This window comes from Acomys minous, assembly GCF_964271855.1.
Source record: "Acomys minous genome assembly, chromosome: 15".
In the NCBI taxonomy this organism is placed as follows: Eukaryota; Metazoa; Chordata; class Mammalia; order Rodentia; family Muridae; genus Acomys; species Acomys minous.
This window is the reverse complement of record NC_140497.1, coordinates 6,752,067-6,776,022: the sequence shown is the minus strand read 5'-3', so window position 1 is coordinate 6,776,022 and position 23,956 is coordinate 6,752,067. Positions and strand designations below refer to the sequence as shown.

Genomic DNA, 23,956 nt, shown 5'->3' with positions numbered 1-23,956 from the left:
TCACAGGTACAGCATATCCATTTACTGAAACAGCAGTGTAGTTTCCTCACTACAGCCTAGGTCTTACACAGCACTGGATATTGACAGTACCAGATGCGGAACAAGCCTCAAACTCAGCTGGAAAGCAGTTGGTTATACACCTAACAGTCATGCCTCTATTGCATCGGCAGTCACACCTTTCCCGGCAGGTTGACAACATAGCATGCAGGATCTGCAGCCAAGCAGGACTATTGTAAAAAGTTCTCTTCCAGTAGCCTACATGATACCTTCTAGAAAAAAAAAAAAGCCAGCTGGCAAGGAGGAAGCCTCCTGTTCTGTCCCAGCTTGATTTTTCATGTCTTGCAACCAAAATACATAGATATGTTCAGCTGTGGAGCCTGACCATCTTAGTTTTGGTGGGCAAGAAACAGCAGGGGTCTCTGGGGCCAACAGCAATTAGAGAGTAGCTCATGTCTGGCATTGGAACTTGTGGCTTCTGGGAGTGTCTTGTTTTAAACCTACACAAGGTGATTTTCTTTGAACTCCTTAACTATTGTTCTAATGTTTAGAGGCATGGGCAGGCTGTTGGCACACTGTTTCTCATTCACCTTGTTGGATGGCATCTGTGTCCATCAGCTCCTGAGAATTTTGTAGCTATGCCTGGCCATAGCACCTGCGTGAACTCTCATCCTGTCCCTTTCGGTGTCCTTGCACATCCTACAGGTGCTTTTCTAGCTCAGAACGCGGAAACATTTTGTAAGGCGGCCTTTTTACAAAGACTGGACAGTGAAGAGCACTGCAAGTGGTGATTGGTCTCTGGAGTCAGCAGCTAAGAGGCTATTAAAAGAAACAACAGCAAGTTCTCATACAGTGTAAGAAGGTGCGCTCCTTGTATTAATTGTTTCCTCAAAAGATCCTTATTCAGGCAGGGAGTGGTGGCGCATACCTTCAGCCTCAGCACTTAGAAGGCAGGGCAGTCAGATCTCTGCGAGTTCAAGGTCATCTAGGGCTACATGGTGAGATCCTGTCTCAAACCAAACCAACCAAGCAAACAAATAAATGTTCAGGATAGCAACAGGGATTGGAGGTTCTGCCTTAGTTAGCCGTCCACAATCCACCCATTCATTCTCCACAATCTCCAGGAGATCCAATAACAACTTAAAAAAAAATTTAAAAAAGATTTATTTTATTTTCTGTGGAAGAGCGGTTTGCCTGCATGTGTGTATACTCGTCAAATGCATTCCTAGTGCACTCAGAGTCTGGAGGAGGACATCAAATGCTCTAGAAGTGGAGTTAGAGCTGTTTGTGAGTGCTATATGGATGTTGGTAACTGGACCCAGGTCCTCTGCAGAGCCCCCAAGTGCTCTTAACCACTGGACCATCTCTACAGTCCTCAAAATCAACAAGTTCTGGCCAGCACTGGCACATTATTCTGAGCAGTGGGTAGCTCTCCTGCACGCAAACATAGAAGTGAAAACTGCATTTTCTCCAGGTAACTAGTTCTCCCTCGGTGCCGGTTGACTACCTGCGCACACTTGGAAAGGGGACGTTAAAGTCCTAGCTGCCAGATCTCGGGCACCTTTCACTTCTCTACTCACCCACTGGTAATCGGTCAGTTGATTCCAGACCTGGCCGTAGTGAGTCACTGGAAGCATGGGCCTGAGAGGCTGCTTCAGCGCCCTGATTGTCTGGGTACTGCAGCAGTATATTATAAATTTTCACAGAACCATAAGTATGGCTTTTTGTTTTGTTTTGTTTTGTTTTGTTTTCGGTTTTTTGAGACAGGGTCTCTCTGTGTAGCCTTGGCTGTCCTAGACTCGCTTTGTAAACCAGGCTGGCCTCGAACTCACAGTGATCCCGCCTGCCTCTGCCTCCTGAGTGCTGGGATTAAAGGCGTGCGCCACCACACCCGGCACGTATGGTATTTTCTATAGAAGCTGTCTGCATCCTGCCAGCTGTGGGCAAGAGTTCCCTCTACCCCGTCCCTCACCGTCCCTGCCTTCATTCTCTCCTCACTCCCTGGGTAGCATTTAGTTTAACAGAATATGTTTTTAGAGTCTTCATAAGGCGCGCCAGTTGTTTAAATAAAAAGTTGGAGATGGTTAAAGAATCAGTGTCAGGCGGTGTTGTGGCAGAGCAGTGGGGAATGCATTTGGAGAAAAAAGGAAAAGAGGTTAGAGAAGGGAGAGAAGAAGAAGAGAGGAGGGCAAGCAGGCAGGACAGAGGGAAATTGAAGGACACGCGAGACAGTCGCTGATCACGCTCATGAGCAGTGATCAGGCTGAGGCTGGGAAGCCCCTCTGTTTCCATCTGGAGATGCCATGATGTAGCTCATCACGGTTAGGAGTGACAGGACTATATGCCCGCAAGCAAGGGGACGATTTACTATAGGGCAACTGGGAAGGAGACAGAAATGGTGAATGGGCAGGAATGTTCCTGGCTGCTTCCTCTCTTGCTCCAAGTCCTGTTGCCCAAGGTTAAGCTGGGTATTTGAGGCCTTTTCATCCCAGGTCTTCCTGGGGTGGGGGAATGGGGGGTTGGGGAGGGGTGCAGAGATGGCAGCCCAGCATGTCAGGAGCCCGCCTTGTCCTTACAACCACAGTACTTTGTGAGCACGCCACAGAGCGCTCCACACCAGCGCCTGCCACGTGTGCCTTGGGTACAGGAGCACATCACCTTACCTGTAGGGAGGACATTGGTGACAAGGAGCAGCACAGAGGGGTTGGGGTGAGGAGCAGGAAGGTAAGCATGAGCTGGGATGATGCTGCCTGTGTTTTTCCGGGGCCCCCAATCAGTGAGGGAAATGGTCAGGATACACAGGGCCAAGGCCAGCCTCCGTTCCTGGTCCAGTGACTAGTGGTTAAGCAACGGCCATAAGGAGTGACTCTTCTGAGGTGGCTGCTTCTCTAAGCATGAAGGAGAGAGGGCAGAAGAAGCTCAATTCTCAATGAGGAGAGAAGACATAGAAATAAATTGGCCTGGCTAAGGGGTCAGACTGAGGCGTACACATCCTAGCACTGGAGCATCATCCTGTAATTACGGCCCCAGACCATTAGATGCTGAGGCACATCACACAGAGCTTTCCAGGCAAGTTGTTGCTGTTGTTTTAGATGCTTGAGTATGCTTATATGCTACCTTTTCTAAAAGCAGAAAGTAGAAATAAGGCTTCACCCACACACACTGTTATAAAAGAAGCAGAGCGTAGATAAAGAAAACGTAAACAAAAGTATCTATCCACTGTGGCAGACGGAAGGTAGTGTGGTGTGATGGTTACTCCTTCCTGTCAGCTTGACTACATTTGGAATCACCGTGGAAATGCACATGTGGGTATTTCTGTGTGTTAGTTAGGCTGACTGCTGCTGTTATGAGACACCGTGACCAAAGACAGCTTGGGGAGGGAAGGGCTTATTTAATTTATGTCTTATTTATTTCCCATCACTGTTCATCATCAAAGGAAGTTAAGACAGGAACTCACACAGGGCAGGAACCTACAGGCAGGAGCTGATGCAGAGGCCATGGTGGGTGCTGCCTACTGGCTTGCTCCTCACAGCTTGTTCAGCCTGCTTTCTTACAGAACCCAGGACCACCACCTCAGGGATGACCTCCCCCACTATTGGCTGGGCCCTCCCTCATCAATCACTAATTAAGAAAATGTCCTACAAACTTGCATACGGCCCTATCTTACAGAGATATTTTCTTAATTTCAGGTCCCCACTGATCAGATGACTCTAGCCTGTGCCAAGCTGACATAAAACTAGCCAGCGCAGTCTGTGAGGGTGTCTTCAGGCAGGATCTGGTGAGAGAGGAAGACCCATCCCCAGTGCCATCTGGGAGCCTAGGATGACTAAATAGGAGGAAGCCAGCCGAGCAGCTGTTCCTCCTCACTGAGGATGCAACGTGGCCACCAGCCTCAAGTTCCTGCTATGGAAGCCTTACATGTGTCAACATGAATTCTTCCTTGCGTGCGTTGTTTCTGTGAGGTGTTTGGTCACAGAGGTGAACAAAAGTGATAACACGGGTGGACACTGGACGGTGGGGTGGGAGCGACGTGAAGCCTCTGGCTCCTTGGATTCTTTTCTTCCTTCCTTCCTTCCTTCCTTCCTTCCTTCCTTCCTTTCTTCTTTCTTTCCTTCCTTCCTTCTTTCTCCTTCCTTCCTTCCTTCCTTCTAATATTTTATGTGCATGTGTGTCCACACATCGGTCACTCACCGTTTCCTCGGCTCCCTGAAAACCTGACACGGCTGTCTTCTCAGAGGCTGAGGACCAAACACACTGAACTTCGGTGGGAATCTGAGCAAAGCAGGAATTTATGCCCAATGAAGCTTTCCGCCGGCTGCAGCTTTCCTCCCGCAGGCTCTGGAGAGCCGGCTGCTTCCCCTGTAACACCGGGAACAAGTGGGGCACCGCGGTGCATGCCTGTAATGACAGGAGAAATGAAAGCAAGAGGATTGCTATGTATTCAGTGACAGCGGAGGTGGGGGGGGAGTGGGGGGGGAATGTGTGTGTGTGGGGAGCAAGATGTTGCTGCTTTAAGAAATAAAACAAACAAACCAAACCAAACCAAACCAGAACAAGGTAAGACATTTAACCTCTTTGGGTTTTTTGTTTGTTTGTTTTTGTTTTTTTTGTTGTTGTTGTTTGTTTTTTTTTTGAGACAGGGTTTCTCTGTGTAGCCTTGGCTGTCCTAGAATTGCTTTGTAGACCAGGCTGGTCTCAAACTCACAACAATCCACCTTGTCTCTGCCTCCCAAGTGCTGGGATTGAAAGCGTGTGTCACCAAGCCCAGCTTGACATTTAACCTCTTATTCCTGTTTCATACAAGAATCTTTTCCTTTAAGAATAGACAAAGGTTCCTCCAATTATGTCATCAATACACACAAACCCTACAAAATCTACATAAAAAAGACTAACATGTGAATTTATCAAAATCTTATCACAGCAATATGAAAGGACACACACACATATGTATATATTAGCAACACACAACTGGGAATTAACTTCTAACAATTCTTTCAACTGAATCACAAAAATGAAACATTTAGGTGTTTATATCACAGAATAGAGGACAGAACATGTTAAAAGCCATAGGGTGATATAAAAAGGCCCACACACACTGATGTGCACACGTTGATGTGCACACAGATGCGCTCACACTGATGTGCACACACTAACACGCACACACAGATCACTACTTGGGCATAGATCAGAAGACAATACAAGCTTGTCACCTCTCTGGAACTCCATCTGCAGATATGAATCTGGTCCTAATTAAGCCCTAACAGGATTCTTTTGCGACAGAGTCAAAAAATTTATGCAGAAAGACAAGTTTCTAGAAACATAAAAATAATTTTGAAAAAGCACACAATTAGGGCTACCTAATTCCAAACCTCAGTCTACAGCTGCAACGATCAAGACAATGCTGTATTGGCAAAAAGACAGACGGGGATCAATACAGGAGGATGGAGGCTAGAAATAGACTCACACGATTGATTTTTGACAAGAGTACAAAGATAATTCAATGGAGAAGAGACGGCCCTGTCAGTGAGCGGTACTGCAGCCTCTGGACGCTGTATGAAAAACAAACCCTTCATAGCTACAAATTGATCCCAGACATAATGTAAAATATAAAACTGTAGCAGTTTTAGGAGAAATGTAGGAAAAAAACATTGCATTCTTGGTTGTATAAATTGTTCTTAAATTTGATGTGAAAAGCATAATCTATAAAGGAGAAAATAAAATTATCAAAATTCAAAAGTGGCTCTGCCCAAATCACTACTGGGAGAATAAAGGTAAAAGGTGCGGATGCCCTGAGATGCTTTTAAATTACTGCCTGACAAAGAGCTTATGCAGGTATAGAAAGAATTGTCAAAATCCATCAACAAGACCAATCTGCCTGCTGGCAAAGTTGGCTAAATATTTGAAGACACACTTTACCAAAGAAAAGTCACACAGAGATGCAGGCCACACCTATAAAATACCCAGGCTCGTTATTCACTGGTGAAATGCTGCTCTGTTTGATGCTCGTAGTCTACTTGCTGATGGCTGGATTTTCTTTTTAATTGCAATTTTAACTGTTGGTGGGATTGCAAAGTGACCAGAATTCTCACACAGGCAAAATGGCAACACATTTTGAAAACACTTTTCAGAATTTTTATGAAATTAAAATTAATCTTGCAAGAATTTGTGCTCTCAATCACAGATATTTAGCCAGAAGAACTGAAAGTGCAAACACACACACACACACACTCACACACACACACACATACACACACACCCCTTTAAAAAATGCTTATGACAAGTGGTATAAAACAACAATAACAACCTTGTTTTTTGAGACTACCTATATCTCCCAAATGCCGGGATTAAAGATATACCCCACCACAGCCAGCAGCTTTTAAAATTTGTTATAATATCCCCAAATGGGGATATTTCAAGACAAATGGAGGAAAAAACCAAACAAACCAACTTTGTATTTTTGGTTGGATAAAATGTCCTTAAATATGATGTGAAGCTAATTCTATAAAGGAAAATTTAAAAGTGTCAAAGTTAGAAAGTTTGGTTCTGCCCAAATCACTTCTAATTGATAAAATTATGATTCAAACCTAACTAGAGGGGGTGTGCTCAGTGAGAGAGTGAGGCAGCCTTCTAGGTAGGACAAAGGAATTAAAGACACCCCCCCCCCGTGTGTGTGTGTGTGTGTGTGTGTGTGTGTGTGTGTGTGTGTTCACAATCTCCTCTGAGAGCATTAGTCTCCTTAGAGTAAACAACTTAGAAGTTTCAGAAAGTCCCCAAAACTGACCAGTTCCACTAGACTCATATCCCCCCAAGCTTGTCGGCGCTGTAAGGACTGCTTGGAGACACCTCAGAGAGGCCCAGAGGCATGGAAAGTTTACTCTTCAGCCAGTTGAGCTGCCTGCAAATTGTGCAGTGAGTTTCAGGTTTCTAGCTTTCTTGAGTTGTCACCCACACTAGAGTGGCTTTGGTGATGCAGCTATTTTTGAGTCAGTTCTTTCTGTAAGTGACTGCTCACTTAATGCTTCTGTTAATAAGCCAAACAAACACATTGGGTCTTGTGGTATATTTTTTTAAGATTTATTTATTGATTATGTATACAATTTTCTTGCTTGCATGTACACCTGGACACCAGATCTCATTATAGATGGTTGTGAGCCTCCATGTGGTTGCTGGGAAGTGAACTCAGGACCTTTGGAAGAGCAGCCAGTGCTCTTAACCTCTGATCCATCTCTCCAGCCCTTTTGTGGTATTACTACCTTGGCCTGTCATTAGTTGGTGTCCTACTTTGCTTTCCGTCCACGGCTGTGGTGGAACATCATGAACAAAATCAACTTGGGGAGGAAAGAGTTTATTCCAGCTTACAATGTGTGGGTCCACCATGAAGGGAAGTCATGTCAGGGACTCAAGGCAGGAATGGAAGGAGATGCCATGGAGGAACTCTGGTGATTGGTTTGCTGCCCATGGCTTGCTCAGCTTGCTTTCTTCTACCTCCCAGGACCAACTGCTCATGGGTGGTGCCTCCCACAATGGGCTGGGTCTTACCACAACAGTCATTCATCGAGAAGATGCCTCGCAGCTTTGCCTACGTGCCAGTGTGATAGAGGCGATTTCTTAGCTGAGCTTCCCTCTTCCTAGCTATGTCTAGGTTTGTGTCACGTGACAAGAACCAAACCGCACGGTTCCCTATCTAGGTTAGTAGCTGTTTGCTCACGTCTCCCCAGGATTTGTTCCTCAACGACGACAGTCTTGACTTTACTATGCTCACACACAGTCATATGTCATGCACTCACAGAAATACCTGTGCACACCAGTGCAGTCCATTGTCCTAATTAACCTGTACACCATACACTCACGCATACACTTGCCTGGCATGGAACATAGCTCTAAGGTTTTTGGAGAAGACACATGTTAATTATACCCATCATTTCCTCCTTCTTTTTCCTAAAACAGGAAACTGCACAAGGAACTCAGTGCTGCTTAATGCAAATTTCCAGAAGCCAGCAGCAACTGTGCAGCACTTCCACGTGCCTTGAAGTGAGCGTGGTTTCAGAGCACTGTGGCACTATTTCTTCTTAAATGACTGTTCCTGGAGAATCTAACAATGACCGTGCAAATCTTTGCTCCGGGGGTTTCTAAAATACCCCGGTACCTGTAGCCACCACAGAACGGTGGCTGGTGTCTAAACATGTAGAAAGAGATGCCATTAGGGCTGAGGGGACTGCAGAAAGCCAGTAAATTCCAGGACCTGTCCATCCCCGAAGTCTTTGGCTATGTATTTCACTCCCAACCCTCCCAGAAAGCCCAGCTCCTCTATGCAATGACCATGGAGTCAGAACTTCCGCAGACCACCCATGATCTTGAATCAAGAGTAAAATGACGCCAGGCAGTGGTGATGCACGCCTTTAAGCCCAGCACTCAGGAGGCAGAGGCAGGCAGACCCCTGTGAGTTCGAGGCCAGCCTGGTCTGCAAACAAGTCTAGGACAGCTAAGGCTACACAGAGAAACACTGTCTCAAAAAACCAACCCCCCAACCAAAAAGAGTAAAATGACTTGTTCCCCCATTCATCAAAGCTCTTTGCACCCACATTTACAGCGACACAGCTCAGGACCTACACTGAGACTTTAGGGGCTGGAGAGATGACTCAGGGTTTAAGAGGATTTGCTGCTTTCCCAAAGAACGTGAGGGTACACGACCATGGATAACTCTGGCTCCCTGCTACCTGACATCCTTGTCTGACCATCAGGCCAGGTACACATATACTTGTGAAGGCACAGGCTGCACATACATTTGTGCAAGCAAACATAAAATAAGTAAATCTTAAAAAAATTTTTTTTTAAAGCTGAGAATCTGTAGTTTTCGGCAGCAGAGTCTCCAGTCACAGATTAGGAACAGACAAATCATTCTAATATTAGGACTCCTCAGGGGTTGCGTCTTCTGTTACCTCAGGAGGAGATGCATCTATAAGGTGTCTGCTGTGCCTGGCAGGGACTGGCCTTTCAAGTGGCACTGGGTGTGGAGGGGAGACCTATGTGTGCCACTCCTTCCAAAGCCCCAGCGCCTGAGTCTCTGTGGTGCCATCCTGAAAAGGGCCTGCTCTCTCTGTCCAACACTGCAAACTAGAAACCAAAAGCCAGTGTTGCCTTATTTGGAATTTAGCTTCATTTCTAATCTTTGGGTTCCCTTCCTCCCCTCTTCCCTCTCTCCCTTCCCCCTTTCCCCTCCCTTTCTCTCTCTCCCTCCTCCCCTCCCTTCCCTCCCCCTCTCCCCTCTTTCCCCCTCCTCCCTTCTCTCCCCCTCCTCTCTTCTCTCCTCACCTCTGTTCCTCCTTGCCCTCTTTCTTTACCCTCTCTCCCTTCTTAAGGTCTCTCTCCCTCTTTACCCACCCCCACCCCCGCAGCCAAGTCTGCATGTGCAGAGCACTGCCCCTCAGTGTGGGAGCCACAAGTCACACTAAGATAGGGGTCCTGCCTTAAACAAAGGGTGAAGGAGACTGAAAAAGAGGCCATGCGTGTTCAAGTGTGACAAGCCCTGGGGGCCGCAGTCGGGGGCTTCTAAATGGTCAAGTGGGAACCAGAAGCAAAGATCCTACCATAGCTCTGGCCATGGAGGACAGACACAGTCCACACAACCCTGAGTGTCACAGGCAAGCAGGACCCACCTGCCATGTGTTGGCCCGGCGTTGTGTGCCCCCCAAAGCTACCCATAGCACTCGCGCTCTCATATCCAGATCGCCCATTTTGAAGCGTATCTCCACAGAGCTATTTAAAGTCCTGACTGCTGTGCAGTTTGCATTTGATATACGATGTCTCATTTATTAGCCTTCATATTCAAATTCAGAGTGTGTGATTTCACTGAGAGATCTGCAGAGGACTGCGGGTGCAACGGAGACGCCTCTCACCTCAGGTGGTGTCCCGGCCTGAACTCGTTTGGAGACCAGGCAGATATGGCCAGCAGCAGCCCCTAGGCCTTGCACCCAGGCCTGGTACTATGGTGTCAGCTGAGTCTTCAGTCTGCAGCTGGTGTTAAGCTCATTAAGGACCCTGAGGCTATCCTGGCCTCCCCTGCAATCTCAGGAAGGGGCCCCTGATTGGGGCTGGCGGGACCCAGCGGGGGTCCGGCAGCTCAGTGTGACAATGCTAGGGCTTCTCTGCCTCTGGCTCTGTGAGTGGCAGTAGCCAGTGCTGCCTGCTCTGGAGGACTCCAAGGTGGGGCTACCCGAGATGCAGCTCTGAATCTCACCTCCTGTCGCCTGATTGGCAATTACACTGCCCTGCTTGCCGCAATCAGATCTGAAATCATCTCTGCCTGTCACGGACTTGCATGGCACCCCTGGAGCAGGGGACCGTGATGCACCAGAGCTGAGGGGTTGGAAGAGGTGGCCCATTCGGTCTAATTTATTCTAAAGGCCCCTAGCCCACCACCAAGGCAAGGGGACAAAGTACCTGAAGCCGTACCTGCTGGCTCAGGGGACAGGGGAAAGGGTGCTGGTGTTATGTGTATAACTGCAAACACAGCATCTATGTGGCTTTCTACCATCAGAGGTTTCTCCTTTCTTTCCTCCCTCCTTTTTTCCTTTCTCCACCCCCCCCCCACCTTCGTTCCTTCCCTTGTGTATCCCAGGAGGGCCTAGAACTCACTATGTAGCTGAAGGTGACCGTGAACCCCTGGAGCAGGTGTGTATTGCCTGGTCGTAGGCAGTGCTGAGCCCAGGGCGTTATGCATGCTGGAGTAAGCACTGGACCTACTGAGTTCCTGTGGCCTCCACTCTGGCTCCAGCGTCTGCCTCTGAAGAGCTTCCTAATGCCTCCTGAACTATGGCTGCAGAGACCTCACTGCCTCCATATCCATGTGCCCATAGCACCCAGGGGATGGTGGGGGTGGCCCCTCCCCCCTAGCTCACCCACACTGCTTGCTGAACTCCTCTCTGCAAAGGCAAATGGGCTATTTCACACTGTCTATGTCCCCCTCAGGGACACAGGCATGCAGTTGGCATGGAGGTGTGCCCTGGTCATCACTGCAGGGACGTCAGGCCTGCTCAGCCTTTCACCTGGTAAGGATACCAGCCTATCTGAGAGCTCCCCACCCCAGAACTTCAACCAGGTGAGATTTAGGGGACCCCTCCTAGGCAAGTTGTAGGGGTGGAGCCAGCTGCCCACTTCCTGCCAAGCCGTTTCTCTCAGGCTGAGGTCTTCTGTCCTGGGATGCTTGTCTTGAGCATCTGTGCCTCCGGCCTTGGAGACTGTGCCCTCTCCAGCACCCTTGTGACCCCTTATTTTTGAGGTTCCATCTGTTCTCTGTCAGCCCTTTTCTCTTTGGAGCTTTAAGTCAGTATCTGGGGCTGTGGCGCCAGACTCAAGCTGGGTCCTCATGGTTCTGGGAGTGAAAAATCTTAGTTTAAGGAAGCAGTCAGGAGCTGGGCATGTGGTGCACGCCTTTAATCTCAGCACTTGGGAGGCAGAGACAGGTGAATCGCTGAGAGTTTGAAGCCAGCCTGGACTACAGAGCAAGCCCAGGACAGCCAAGGCTACACAGAGAAACCCTGTCTCGGGGGGGCTGGGGGGAAAGGAAGCAGCCAGGGCTTAATGCATCAGGAGAGAAGTCTTCCTGGTTCTGAACAGCATCTGGGCTTTGCGGGCAGTTTCCGGTGTTCTGGTCTCTGCCCTCACGTGGTCTTCGTCTCTCTGTGTGTCCTTGCTCCTATTCAGTCATTCTGGGTTCAGAGCTGCCCGAGGGTCTGAATCTCATCTAAACCAATTGCACCTACATTGGTGGTGCTAATAGGGACACTTTCTGAGCATGGAGCAGAGGCTGGAGGCGGGGTGGTCGTGACTCAACCCAGGGTTATGCTGCCCTGACGGTCAGAGCACCTTGCCTAGGCCTCCCTTTCTCTGCTGTTCTCTTAGTACCAAGCCTGGCAGCCCTTTCTTATGTAAGAAAGTCCCTGGTCCTCACAGTGCACTCATGACACCATCCAGGCTCCGGAGCCTTCCCCTTTCTTCCTCTTAGGGTTGTCCATCCATGTGGTCCTTCCTACAAGCTGCTCCTGAGTCAGGAGTGGAGGCTGAGTTAGTATCTGGGTGGGACGGGGTGAGGGGCAGGGGTCTACGTTAGTTAGCTATCTGGTGCTGCAAGAAAGGACTAAGAAAATCAGTGGCAAGAAGGAAACAGGGTGTGGCTCACCACGTCAACATCTTCAGTCCATAGCTACTCAGCTCTGTGGTCCCCTGTGGCCAGGCAGAGAGCATCACAGTCACAGTGGGGAGTGGTGGAGGATCAGAGATGCTCAGCCCTGGGCAGCTAGGAAGCAGAGGCAGAAGACTCAGGGACAAGGACACCGCCCCCATGACCTAGTTCTTACCTCTGGCTCTGACTCTCTAAAGTTCCCACCAACTTCCAACACATAATACTATCGGTTGACAGTCAAATATGGATTCGGGGGTCACTTCAAACCCAAACCAGAACTCTCCCATTGTGCTCACTGCAGGGGCCTCTTCTCTAGGTATCTGTGTATTAAGGACAGAAATATCCCAGACGCTGTGTATCTGTTATGGAGACAGGGTCTCACGTAGCTCAGGCTGGCCTCAAACTTATGTAAGTGAAGATGACCTTGAAGGATTCACCTCGTCCTCCTGCCCTCTTCTTACAGTGACTTAAATTACAGGCATGTCCCACCAAACCCAGCCTCACTTCCTTATTTATTTTTGTCCACATGTACATGTTGGGGTGCAGCGCCCACACGCCCGCGCTGCTAGTCTAGGCTACGGCGGATTGAAAAGACGACACAACAATGGGTCACTCCTGCTAAGAGAATGCCGTTTATTGGGAGTAACAGAGCTGCTTATATAGGAGAGGAACCAGCAATGGAATAGCACTGTGCAAAGTCCCCAAGAGGGAGCAAATCGAGGGCCAAATAATGAGACTCAAAACAAGGAAAATGAAGGCAACCAGTGAAGCACAATGTTTCAACTGCAGAGAAAAGCAAGTAATGTTTCAACTGCAGACAAAAACAAGTAATGTTTCAACTGCAGACAAAAACAAGTAAAGTTTCAACTGCAGACAAAAACAAGTAATGGTCAGTACCAGCACCTCTGCAGTTCCCCACATTGGGGGATGGTCTTGCGCACTGTGTGTCAGATGCTGATTTCTGTGCCCCAAGATCTGGTTACAGTGTTGTGTAAAAATTCTTCCCCGTCATCTCTGATTGGTTAATAAAGATGCTGGTTGGCCTATAGCTGGACAGAGAGGACAGGAGGCAGGACCCCCTGATCCTAGTCAGGGGGTATCGGATTGGACCAGGGAAGAAGAGAGAGAGGAGAGAGAGAGAGATGAGAAGGTCACCATGAAGATAGCCAGATGGAGCAGAACAGCCACGACGAGATGTGGCTGGGAAGCGGCCAGGCCAGTATAGACCGGTAGAATAGATCAGTATCTGCCCAGCCGTGGTGCTTTAAAGCTTATTAATAATAATAGGTCTCTGTGTCATTTGGAAGCTAGAATGGGTAATAGAAAATAAACTTTATATTTTCGTGTACATCTCACCAGCACTGTGTATTTCAAACCATCTCTGCATGAGTGTTCCACAGATGTTGTAGCCAGGAGGTCAGACCACTGTGATGAAGCAGATTTGATAGTAAAGGAATTTTCACACGTGTTTTGTTCTCACTGTGCATAAAGCATGTGCTTGCACTGTGAGTATGCAAAAGCACTCTAGCTGTCAAACAGCATATCTTTTTTTTGGGGGGGAGAAGGTTTTTTAAGACAGCGTTTCTCTGTGTATCCTTGACTGTTCTGGACTCACACTGTAGATCAGGCTGACCTCAAACTCACAGCGATCCACCTGCCTCTGTCTCCTGAGTGCTGGGATTAAAGGCGGTGATCAAAATAGCATATCTCAATCCAAAATGTTTTGTGGCTAACAAATGCCAGCAGTGATATGACCTTTAGGAAAGATGACAGACCTGCTCGAAGCTTGCTGGTCACAGGCCTCCCATTTGTAGGTGGCACAATAAAACGAAAGCAGGAAAACAAGGGCTCCTGTGCTGGTTAAGGGCAACAAACCTCTCCACAGCTCTGAAGATAATAGAGCCACTGACCATCAGTTGAGGGTCCTGAAATCAGAAGCCAGGATAAGCCTTTTCCCTTTATTGGCTGCAATTCTCCAAGGTTTTGTCCCAGGAAGAGAACGTGGGCTGAGGCAGTGTCTGTAGAGCAACGCGGAAGGCAAGATGAGTGACTTCTGGCTTCTGGCTTGGTAGTCTCTATCTTGAACCCAGTGACACCCCCAGGTTCCTAGCCAGCAAGCTGGTTACTGCGGGCTTATAAACTGCCTTGTGGGGCATCCTAGGATTGGACAAGATGATCCAGCTGAAGGCACAGGAAGTGCTGGTTTGTTGGCTGGGATCATGTGACCTGTGCACTTGCCCTCATCTCAGGCACGATGATCATTTTTCTAAATGATGATGAAATATGCTAATTTCATTGTTCTTTTTTAATTGAAAACTGGAGAGGAGCTGGAGAGATAACTTGCCAACCAGTTCAATCCCAGCACATAGGTAAAAACCAGGCGTAGTGGCACACACCGACCACGAAAATCCCAGCACATAGGTAAAACCCAGGCGTAGTGGCACACACCGACCACGGAAGTCCCAGCACATAGGTAAAAACCAGGCGTAGTGGCACACACCGACCACGAAAATCCCAGAACATAGGTAAAAACCAGGCACAGTGGCACACGCCGACCACGGAAATCCCAGATTTTCATTCTAGCCAGTCTGTGAGATTTAGCTTCAGGGAGAGACCCTGTCTCAAAAAATAAGGAAGATAGTGATTGAAGAAGACACTCAGTTTTGACCCATGACTACCACCACACACACACACACACACACACACACACACAGCCCCACACTCACTTGAACACATGCACACAGGAACAAAAGTAACGCATGTGAATATTTAAACATGAATTATACATTTGTGTTTTAGTGGCAGTGTTTTAATTTAAAGCCCACCACAGTGGGAGAAGCAATTTATTTTACCAAGATAATAACCTTGGTAATCAATGTTTTCATTAAAATCCTGGAAGGCAGGTCACCAAGGAGAGACTTGATACCGTATGAGCATATTCAGGGGGAGGAGATCCCCCTCAGACACAGACATAGGGGAGGGGAGTAGGGGGGGGAAGTGGGAGGAAGGGAGGGATGGGAGGATACATGGGATGGGCTAACAACTGAGATGTAATATGTATAAATTAATAAAAATGTATTAAAAAAAAAAAAATAAAATCCTGGAAGGCACTTTTGAAACACCTGGCACATTCCTGTATGCCCCACCCACCCACCCGCCCCCCACCGCTCACGGAAATACTTCAGCAAACAGGATCACGTTCAGTTAGCCAGGGGCAGCATTCAGACTCACTGTTTTCTGTACATTCCCATGGAGGTCACTCTATCACGCACCCTCAAAGGCTCCCCGCTCCTGGCCTGGCACCCACGTGTGTGCTCACTGCTCCACACTGCCTTTGTTAAGCCTGGCTTCTTTACATTCTTCCTCCACTAAATAGATCAAGAAACACGACCTCTCTTTATGTGCCTCCCTCTGTCCAGCAGCATAAGGTCCAGCCTGTTTCCTGGCCCCAGCCCGCCTTCCAGAGAGGCTGTCCTTTCCAGTCTGCTCTCCAGGCCCTGCACACGCACAGCCTAGCCGCCATGCCCAGCTACCCCTCCCTCACAGGCTTCTTAAGGCCTCTTCTCCCATCCACAGCCCCCAACAGCTCCCTGCACACCCCTTGCTATCCCGTGTCTGTCTCTGAGCCTTTGCCAGCGCTGCTCGCCCACCTGGGAGGCCTCCCTTTTGCTTGTCCTGTTTGGCTGAGCCCCCTGGAGTTGCTGTGCTCCCAGGACAAAGTGGCCATGGTCCTACTTGCCTCTCACAGAAATGGCCACTGGCGTTCGTGCCGAGGTCATTCCAGTGTCCCCTAACACGGATCTCCTCCTGTCCCTATCAAGATGAACACCAACATGGAGGAATGTGCAGGGAGCCGTGCAGACTGGGCCTTCCGGCGTTAGCGAGACTCTCTTGGAGTGAGCTTGACCACCCTCTCTGCCCTTCGTCTCTTCTTCCCACTTCAGGACAGAGCCTTGATTTTGAGTGAAGGACTCCCTGACATCCATCTTATCGTCCCTCACTAGGTATCCTTTCTTGGGAACTGGTTTGTCTTCCTGAAGTTTTTTTTTTTTTCTTTCTTTTTTTTTTTTGCATTGGGGGTGGGGGGTGGGGGTGAGGTATGAAAAGTCTGGGAGAAATGCATGGCCCTGTGCCTACCTCTTAGACAAAGTCCTGGTTTCACTGCCTTCAGTGAGCCAACTGGGAGGTTTCTAAATGGCTTAGGCAGGGGCAAGCCAGTGAAGGCCCAAAGTGGCTTCTAAGGCCTTGGTTCTAGGCATGCCTGTTAGAGCCATGGGCACCACCTCTTAAAGGTATGGTTTTCTTTACTTAATTTGCATTAAGTAAGGAGAAGGAGAGACGCCAGCTCCTGCCTCAGAGACCCACCGCTCCCCACCCGTGAGTGACACAGACACCTAGAGCAAGCACCACTGTGGCCCCAGAAGAGACGCTAGGTCTCCCGAGGACATGGGTTCTCTGAAGCCAGTTCACGCCAGACAGGAACGGAGGCCTTCAAGCTTCAGCAGGGGTGACTTTTAACTGTCCGGCTCCTTTCTTTACGCACCAAATGGGATGTTTTAAGTTTTAAACACTCTTTATTCCAGACCCCAGGCTCCAACGTCTTTGTTTTCTATTCCTGTCTTGGCAGCTGTTTCAGCAGCATTCACATCCACCGCAGCTGTGGCTAGCTGTCTCCCTTCCCGTCCTGCAGAGCCACAGGAGCTCACCGCCGCCTGCCCTCCCAGGCAGCAGGCAGCCTCTCTCCTTTAGCTCTGATTGCAATGTTCAAACGCTCTGCTCTGTTCCCAACAGAAACACGATTTTGACCTGAAGGGGAAGGTCATCACTGTTACACCACTTGGACACACATGGACATCCTCCAGGGTTCTAAGCTTCTGGGCCACGGAATGCGTTCTTGGCATAGTCCCATTGTTATCTGTTGTGCTGATGTCTTGAGACATAGTATATGTGAACGTAAACAATTAAATGCCTATGGAATACGGAACCAGTTAAGTTTGGCTGGTCGGAGGACAACAGGCGCGAGACAGACCCAACTGAGATCACTGGTTTCCCAAAACCTTACAAAGAAGCTGGCTGGTGAGACGGGGACGCTGGTCTCTGACTTCAGCTGTGTCTACACAGCCTGGCCAGGTTCCAGAGTTTCCCTGGGACAGCCATCCTGGGAAACTTGCTTGATGCAGGTGTCATTGATGAGGAGGTTCAAAGCCAAGGGCTCTCACAGTGGTGCTGGCCTCAGTGTCTTGACAGACCTCTTCTAGAACGAGAGAAATTGTCCAGATAGTGTGTCCTGACCCTGCTAAGATGGAATGTGCCTTGGGACACACACACACACACACACACACACACACACACACACACACACACGTTTGAGGAACACACAAAGTATATATGGCTAGCACAGAATCTCAGGAACTTTAGATATGTCTGCTTCCCTATGTAATTTATCTTACTTGCAAAAACATGTATAATTTGCTTACTGTCATATTAAAATCTAGAGAATAGCCTCGTTTACAGGAGGCCCTTGTTCCTTCCTTATCTGCTTCTGAGGCATCTTGTAATAAGACTTCACCCCCCCTGGTCTGCAGTGCTTTTTCAATTTTTCAATCAATGTTGCTGACACCAGATAATTCCAACACAAGGGGCACATAACACTGGCCCCGTATGAGCGGTGACCTAATTTAGTGAATCTTGGACTGTTTATCCACAACATCTTGCCTGTGAATATTTGAAAGTGCATAACCATTGTAATCTCCGGTGGGGGAAGGAGAACAGAGGCCCTTCAGAGGCTCCGTGGTCTTAGAAGACGATGAAGCAAATTAGGCCATGCAATGTGCTCACTGAACAAACCGGAGCATCAGCTAATTGTAGGATCTGCACTCAGCCCCGCCTCGCCCCGCCCTGCCCCCAGCACCTTCTCCCTTCATCCTTCCTCTGTTTTACTCAACACTCTGGGTTCTTTCATTCCTACATAGCTCTGGGAGAATAGTAGCTAAAGTCTCAATGCTTTTTGCAGGGGGGGTGCGGGGGCGCAGTTATGTGGGTCAGTGTGAGAGAGAGCAAACATGAGCGGTCATGACAGAAGCACCTTGTCCAGGGATGCATCTTACATGTTCAAGGTACCATTTGGACCACTTTTGAAGGTGTTTTCTTTTTCTTTCTTTCTTTCTTTCTTTCTTTCTTTCTTTCTTTCTTTCTTTCTCTTTCTTTCTTTCTTTTGTGTGTGTGTGTGTTTTCCTTTTTTTGTTTTTTGTTTTTTTTTTTCAGACAGGATTTCTCTGTATAACAGCTCTGGTTGTCCTGGATTCACTTTGTAGACCAGGCTGGCAATCTCCCTGCCTCTGCTTCCCAAGTGCTGGGTTTAAAGGTGTGAGCCACTGCACCTGGCTTTTGAAGGTATTTTCTTGGCAACTATTAAAAATAAATATAGTGTGGGGCTTGAGGTATAGGTCAGTTGGTAGAGGGCCTGCCTGGCACCCACCAAACTGTGTTCCTTCTCCAGCACTGCCTAAAACTGGGCGTGGTGGAGCACACCTGTAGTCCCAGGACTCGGGAGGCAGGGGGGGTGGGGTGGGGTGGGCGAGGCAGGAGGATCAGAGCTTCAAGCTCATGTTCAGCCTACACAGTAGGTCAGAGGCCAGCCTGGGATAGTTGAGACTCCATCTCAAGCAAAGAATAATAGACAGATGGAGAAACAGTGTGATTAGAGACTAAGATGTTGCTATTAATTTCTTATTAAACAGAAAATCCCAAGAACGATACTTTGCAAGGAATTCATTCCCCAAAGAAACTATATCAGTTCGTTTACCTATAAAACCCTGACAATGTTTGATATTTTATAATTTTTCTCTTAGATAGAATTCAGCCAACATCAAGAGTAAATGGACATACAACTAATGGACAAAATGACAGCCCCTTTTATGATGAAAAATACTTTTAATTTTATTCAAAATGATCTCTGAGACATTTCCAGTTTATTTGCATGGTGGACCTAACTTAACATTTTCCTGAATTGTTTCATATTGATTATACAACGTTCCCAAATAAATACATTGTAATACTCCAAGCCTATGCATGTAAACTTCTCATGGTGTACTTTAACAGAATATATTAAAGACATTATTAAGCTTGGAACAGTTGTTTCTCCATTTGTTATTACCAAATCACAAAATAAAATTTCTATTTTTCATGACTTCACCTTCAGACATCTAATATCTAAATCTTTACTATTAAAGTTTACTTGGACTGGCAAGAGTAGAGCCCTGGGACCCACAGGGTAGGAGAGAAGTGACGTCTGAAAATTGTCCTCTGACCTCCATGTGCACCATGGCATGCACATCTCCCAATAACTGAATAAGTGTAAAACAAAAGTTTATAAATGTGTTCCCTGTGGCCTCCTGGGCCCAAGTCTGACTTCATACCGTTCCAAAGCCTCGTGTTAGCCCCAAAAAGGAATTTCTTGGTTGGTATAGACTGTTTTCACAGAAGACAAATTTCTGTTCAGAATTCTTGTTTTGTTTGGTGTCAGTCAGACCTAGTGATTCGTTTGCAAGGCAAAATTAAAGACAGAAAAGTGTCAACTGCTGACCAAAAGTTTGAAAACAAAAACAAAAACAAAAAGAAATTTGCTTACGATGCCATGTAATTCACATAGTGACACCTAGTATCAATGTCCCTCTGTCGTTCAACGTTAGTAGCAAGGTTCTTCAAAGGTTGCTGCAGGGTTCATGGACCACGGCCTGAGATCACGATGTAATTAAACAGAATGAAAGCTAAGATAAAATAAGATTGGAGAAATAGCTACAATGTGCGGTGATGCTTCTTCCTGCCGCTGGCTGCAAGGACGCCCTGATACTTACAAGCATAACCTGGAAAGGAGCTAGGAGGGTCCAGCTGCCCTCTGCTCCTGGGATGGCAGGCCCAATCCTTTCCTGCACTTTTGCTTCTTCCTTTTCCATCTCTTAGGGGTTCATAGAAAGACCAAGACTGTTGATGAAAGGCAGGAGCTGGTGAAGAGGAGTACCGAAGCCACATTGACTTCCAAAAGCAGTAGCCGGTGAAACTCACTTTAATAATGTATTTTATTGGATGCAGCATATTCTAAGCACAGTCATTTCTGTAGCCAACATTTCGAATAATCAGGGAGTCGTTCTCATTTGGCAGCTTTAAAAATCTAGTGTGTGTGATGTTCTGAACTTTGGGTGCTCAGGAGCCGTATGTGGTGGCCAGCTACCCTCCTGGGTTACATGGAGCCTAAACGGCATTCTGAGAGCAATCCAGGAAGAAACCCGGACAAAGTACAACCCAGGAAGCACAGAAAACAAGTTGACAAGCCAGCCAACAAGTTGTCCAACCTGGGACAATGGCGGATACCAAGAGGACAGAAGGAAAGGCTCTGGACGTTCTAGCCTCGGACTCGCTCACTCTGTTCTGTGTGCCCAACCCTGGGTTCTTCAAGTTCTGCCTGGAGGTCAGGTCCTCAGGAGGTCAGGTCCTCAGGAGGTCAGGTCCTCAGGAGGTCAGGTCCTCAGGCCCTACCATCCTGAGTTCAACTCGAACACAGCTGTGGGGGGAGGGTGGGGTGGATCCATCACTTGTGAATGGCTCGCAGCTCGTAAGGGTTGAGGTCTGGCCCTTGCGTGTGCAGGCATGCATGAACGTGTGAGAATGAGTTGCCCACGTGTGTGGGAAGGGGAGAGAGGCAAGGACAAACACAATGGGGAGGGTCATATGATGTCTCTGGCTACCAGTGCCACCAGCCCTCCCATCCAGGACCTCTGCACTCCTTCAGGAGACTCCCCAAGCTTCGACAGGCACTGCTTCATACAAGCCACCTTGTCCGTGCCGCTTACATCACACTGGCCTTCCCGCTAGTAATGTCCAAAATGGCTGCCCTATCCATGGTCTGCCTGGTTTCAGACAGCCTGAAATGCTCAGAGAACCAAACCCAAATAAATAAGCCTCGCCATCCACTTATTTCTTCTCCACTCATTTTCCAGCTTTTCCCTCGTGTTTACAAAACGATATTTTGTTGAGCTTCACGTCCATCCAAGCCCTCCCTGTTCAGGCTGTGAAGGGTCGGGAAGGATCCCTGGGAGGGTTGAGTACATAGGGGACGCCTTACCCAGCACGGCAGGTCAGACATGCTCTGCAGCCTTCCTATCTTGGGCTTGATCCTGCTATAACTGGCCTGGTGGCTTCCTTGGTGTTTCCTGGGAATGTGCTCCACCCAGTGAGAAGGCATAGAGGACAGCGACAGAGCCCTGCGGAGAGGCAGGGAAGAGGTCAACACAGAAGGATGACACAGACCTGCGCCACTAACATCCAATAGGCTGAGGCAGGTGAGTTGCAGTGAGTTCCAGGCCAGCTTGAGTTACATAGTAAGACCCAAAGCAAAGCAAAATGCAATATACTAGAGGTCCCTGGGACCAAACATATTGATGGAGAGGAGGAAGCTGCTTTACCTGAAGCCCCTGAGCCTCCCCTAGATCCTTGGAGTCCCTCCTCGATAGGCTCTGTGCCTGGAGACACAGGCACACTACAGGCTGCCCATTGCTGGTCCCCACACTCATGTCCCACACCAGGAACCACCAACCCCTGGCACAAGAGCATCCTTTCTGGTCCTGGCTCCAGAAAGGGGAGAATGGTTAGGAGGGAAGATGGAGGTGATTACATGAGACCACTGATGCTTCTGTGAAGGGACACAGAGTTGAGGTGGTCGGAGAGTGCTGACCCAGTCATCCTGCCTGCTTCTCTCTGAAATAAGAGGTAGAGTAGGGCGTGAAGTCCAAGCTAATGAGGATAACTTCAGCCCCTGTGGCTGGCACTCTTCTTCCATCTCTTCCTCCTGACTTCTGGCAATGCATTTAAATTTGCAAGCAGCAGCAAGAGAAAAAGCAACAGAAAAAGCCTCAAACTTTTAATCATTTGAGCCAAATGGCCCAGCCTTTTTCAGAAGCCCAAGGACCGACCGCAGGCCCGCCCCTGCTCCTGCCTTCCTCCTGCCCCCAGCAACAGAAGCAGCTCTGGACTTTGAAACGTTGTCACAGACAGAAACACTTGAGGCAAGGCTGCTCATGAATTCGGGCCGTATAATTTTCAGAGTCTGATGTCTTGCAATGATGACATTACTGTGGCAGCCCAGGGTCCAGGGCGGCAAGTCTGAGCAGCTGCTCCCGGCTTTGAAAGGCCCAGGACAATGGGTGCACTGTTCCCAGGGCAGGCCTCCAGCATTTGCATAGACTGTTCTGCCTGGTTGACCAGGGCCCTGTCCAGCTCGGCATTGTCCACAGATCACTTCAAGATGGCAGAGGTGACAGGATTCAGGTGAGAGCTGAGGTGGGATGACATCCAAAGGCATATGAGGAGAAAGTGTCCTGGGAACCTTAGCTGGAGCTAGTTTGCAGAAATTGACGTTTGCTTGTGAAGAGTTCCTCTTCCGGCTGCAGGAGCAGGACAACAAAGAGACTTAAGGGGAGCCTGCAGAGGTCTGTTGGGGGATCACCCTGGGGTACCCCCTCATCTAACAGTCTAATAAAGTGATAGGCCGACGGGCATTCACCCTTGGATGTTTAGTTATGCTGCCAAAACTGAGGCACACAGATTCCGTCTCTATGACGTCAAGTCACAGTGTGAAATAGAATCTCCTCTTTCCCTGAGACGACATCTTGAAAAACTGACACCAGTGTAGGAGCAGCAAAGGCAAGATGTAGAGATACTCAGGGGCAGAGGGTTTTTCTCAAGTCACTCTCCAACTGGACACAGCGCTGATGCACTCACAAGCTTTCACACCTCCAGAGATGTTCCTCACCCAGGCGCAGCTTCTTCCGCCACCAAGTGACTGTTCCCTCAAAGCAGATGTTTTGGCCTCGGCTGAGAAAGTTTTTGTAGACAAGAACATTCTCCCTGGAGCTTTGGCACCTCAGGCCGCCATCTTTAACTCGTGTGGGTAGGCTGAGGGGCTGGACAGCTAGGACGGGGGTCCCCAAAGCCTATCTCTTCCTCTTCTACATCTGTGCGCCTCTGTGCCTGAGGAGCCCCACCCGAGCCCAGACAGGTGCTAGCAACCCTGCAGCATCAGTTGCGGGGAGCTGGCCGGCTGCTGGTGCCGCTAGAACCTGGGGGATGCTTCCGCGTTCCCACCCGTGTTCACTGCGGATTGCAGCACCGCTCATCTTGGGAATATAGCGATTAATCCAGCCGCAGGTTTCCAGATAAGTGACTGTGATGGAGACTGTTGGCGAGAAAATAGACAATTATCCGCTGTTAGCTTTACATAAAGATCGCATTAACTCAAATTAGTTATCAGACAAAAGAACGTCGGCAAGCGCGCCCTGCCCGCCCGCGCCCTGCACGCGGGCACCTCAGGGTGCAGCCGGGCAAAGCGTGGGGCTGGGCTGAGGCCTGGAGACGTGGGCCGGGGAGTGGGAGGAGGGTGGGGGGAGCACTACGCTGGTGTTACTAGTGCTGTGCTAACCTGGACGGGGCGGGGCTGGGGGTAGGGGTGGCCTACCGGGCCGGGTCACTCGGCCCCTGAACTCCAGCACTCCCACATCAGCTCGTCCCACGCTGGTCCCTTCTGCAAGCTCTGTCCCTGGGGTCTGTAGTTCTTTCGTCGCCGGCAATAACGTCATTACTTCCCCCAGGAAGAAACAGCTTTCCTCGCTCACCACTGCCCTGCTAGGTGCACTGGACCACCTAGTGATCCAATCCTGCACTGCCACCGGTCACTGTCGTTGGGCCCCCTCAACCCCCTCCCCGCCCCCCACCCACCACACTTTG

The 23,956-nt window shown here is 48.8% G+C and overlaps 1 long non-coding RNA gene across 2 annotated transcripts; it reads right to left on the bottom strand.

Annotated features, from left to right (window-relative positions):
- Positions 1 to 3,660: 3,660 nt before the first annotated feature.
- Positions 3,661 to 23,956, bottom strand: LOC311585442. Of its 2 annotated transcripts, none has more exons than XR_014775227.1 (3): positions 23,652 to 23,956; positions 21,300 to 23,408; positions 3,661 to 4,395 (listed from the first exon to the last, which is right to left on the bottom strand). It is a non-coding gene; the product is annotated as an uncharacterized lncRNA (long non-coding RNA). The 2 variants fall into 2 exon arrangements; XR_014775228.1 differs by lacking the exon at positions 3,661 to 4,395 and adding an exon at positions 19,116 to 20,181.